The sequence below is a fragment of the Austrofundulus limnaeus genome, unplaced genomic scaffold (genome assembly GCF_001266775.1).
Source record: "Austrofundulus limnaeus strain Quisiro unplaced genomic scaffold, Austrofundulus_limnaeus-1.0 Scaffold413, whole genome shotgun sequence".
Taxonomy (NCBI): domain Eukaryota; kingdom Metazoa; phylum Chordata; class Actinopteri; order Cyprinodontiformes; family Rivulidae; genus Austrofundulus; species Austrofundulus limnaeus.
Window position 1 is genome coordinate 391,600 of NW_013952815.1, and position 2,993 is coordinate 394,592.

A 2,993-nucleotide genomic window follows, 5' to 3' on the forward strand; every position below is an offset into this window, starting at 1 on the left:
CTCCACTGGCAGATATTTTGACTTAATTTGAGTCAAATTTTCAGACTAACAAGACAAATAATCTTAAACAAGATTATTATTCTTACACAATCAGTTCTTGTTTGGTGAATCAGTCTCAAAACAAGATCAAAAAGACTTTTTGGTTGATATAAGATTTTAAAACTTGGTTAGGTGGACAGTTTTGGCAGTGTAAAGTTTTGGCAGCAGGGGGAGGGGGCTGATGATGAAGATGGCTCATGTTTTAATCTTCCACAGAGGTTTTTGTTGACTGTTGTGCAGAGAAGAGCTCATCAGCGTGGAGGGCAGAAATATGAACACTTGGAGACGAGGAGCACGGCGGTYTATCTGCTCATTAGGCAGCCGACGCTGTAATTCTGCAAGCGAGCTCGCTCTGCAATCAGGGGCCTATTCATTAACATGGTGGGAGGGGGGGCCCCCTCTTTCATCTGCAACCACTTGAAGCTGCCAGTCACAGAGTATTACAGGATGACAAAACAGGYTGGCTTAAATGCTCAGGGATGCTCGTGCCTAAAGGGGAGACGTTTCCTCCAGCACTGGTATCTGAGGGCCTCTGCAGCATGCTGCTGGCAGGTGGCCCACTCTGTGTCAGCCTGATAATCATCTCTGTGCAGCAGGAAGACGCCTTTTGTTCTGAGATTTGACAAGGAGCAGCGTCGTTTTCCTGAGCAGGTTTCCTCCTGGATGAAGCTGATTAACAACGATTGATTAGAAAAATAAAACTTTAATAGGCTGCACAAAAAAATGACAACAAAAGGGAACCGTTTTTAAAAACTGTGCTTCCCTTGTTTTATTTCTCTCCTTTATTCTTTGCAACAGCTGATGTATTCCTAAAAGAAAAACTCCCTTAAGCAGATTAGATTTCATGCACTGCAAAAATGATCCTTCCAAGTCTTATGTTAAATCAAGGCAATTTCAAGAAGTTTACCAAGTGTAATTATCTTATTCCAAGGATTATTTGACTTAATTTGAAAAATTTGGGAAGATTCAGACACAAATTAAGGGAAATAATCTGTCCACGGAATAAGATAAGGAAAATTTCTAGGCGAACAAGATTAACTAAATATTTTGCTCTTGCTTCATATCTCAAAGCAAGACAAAAAATACTTTATTGTCTGGATATAAYATAAAAATACTTGGTTAGATGGACAATTTTTGCAGTATGAAGAAAATGAAAACACAAAATTAAACTGATAATCTATAACAAAAATTATGATTTTAAGTTAAAGGAAATTTATTTAGTTTCCAGGAAATTTATTTACCTTTAAGGCGTCCAAATTATATCCTTGAAGTACTTCTTAAACTATAATTTTTTCCCTTGTATGGCCAAATACACTGCAAAAAAGATTTATCTTGTTTTCCTGGAAATTTGACTCAAATTAAGCAAAAAAATTTCTGCCAATGAAGTAAGAAAATTTTACTTGGTAAGATTCTTGAAATACTTGATTTGACTCAATTTTTCTCTTATTTCAAGAGTCTTACCAGGTAAAATTTTCTTACTTCATTGGCAGAATTTTTTTGCTAATTTGAGTCAAATTTTCAGACAAGACAAATAATCTTACACATTCTGAAAACAAGATTATTATTCTTACACAATCAGTTCTTGTTTAGTAAATCAGTCTCAAAACAAGATAAAAAAGACTTTTTGGCTGGATATAAGGTTTTAAAACTTGATAAGATGGACAGTTTTTGCAGTGTATAGCTTCACAGCGGTTAAAAAAGTCCACGTTGATTCATCTTGGATAATCCAGCTCTAACAATAAACCTAAACTCAGAGTCACCTCCATTCTTCCCGTCGCAGCCTCTTAAGTGCCATCGATCAATTTAACAGCTGGAGACAATCTGTGTTAAAAAAAAGCTCCTGAAAGCCGACAAACCACCTGATCAATGGCCGCTCTTCGACTGAAAACCTCCATAATGGTGACTGATTGTATTTCCTGTTGATTGTGGGGTTTAAACTGGAGAAGATGAGCAGGTTTAGGGCAGGATATTGCTCTCAATAACAGGTTACTGCAGGAATTCAGACTCTAAAAGGCCAACCTTTGGATTCAGCTCTGCAGGAGTGAAAAGAGTTGCTATAATCTCACATTTTGTCCTCTCTTGTCATTATCAGCCACTCACACACACTTACACACCCACACACACACACACACACACACTGCCAGCTCTGTCCATTAGGCTGAAAACAGATCTGATACGCTTTATTAAACCGTAGCAGTATTTACATTGTACAATCACTTTTTTTTTCATATCAAGACACATTTAAAAGTGCGCTTTAAAAAGAAGTTTAGCTCTGAATAAATAAGAGTTTTCATTTTCTGACAACAACAAACAGTAAAGCTGCAAAATGTGCTTAATACTGACTCAAAATGAACCAAATCAAATAAAAATACTGAGGCTTTTCTGCAGTAACGCTACAACACTCCTGTTTTTTAGACTGCAGCAAATAAAATACATGGAAAGAAACAATTCTGCAATGATTTCAATCCTGCAAAAAGGCAAAATAAAGCAAACGAGGTTTTTGATGCATCACTTAAAGACAATATAAAACATTAACTCCTGCATCAACACAGTTCAGCGCTCGAAATGAAAAATCAAACTGAGAATGAGGTCCTGATGCTGTCGACGCCACGTCCCACAGGATGATTTCTTTTTATCTCCGGGMGTGCTGACCCGGGCCGGGCCGACCCGATGGGTCAGCGGCTGATGGGAAGCTGGGGTAGAGAGAGGGACGGATGAGTCAGGTGGCCCGGGGCGGRGAGAACGGAGAAGGGATGAGCTGCAAGAGGAACAACAGGAAGTTKTATCAGGGGAATGATGAGACTCCAGCATCAGAATGTGTCTAAAGCCTGGTTTGTGTTTAAAACGTCACAAATTACTCATTTAGCTCAACATAAAGATCTGTAAACTCTAAACTCCTCCCAACAAAACATCATTACTCCACTTTGAGATTCAGAAAAAAAAGAATTTCTGTT

General features: G+C 38.2%; 1 protein-coding gene across 1 annotated transcript in view; it reads right to left on the reverse strand.

Annotated features, from left to right (window-relative positions):
- Positions 1 to 2,192: 2,192 nt before the first annotated feature.
- LOC106528923 (LIM/homeobox protein Lhx6) overlaps positions 2,193 to 2,993 on the reverse strand; it is a gene marked incomplete in the record, with an annotated part of 7,351 nt that continues 6,550 nt past the window's right edge. The window contains 1 exon segment of the mRNA XM_014024207.1: positions 2,193 to 2,797.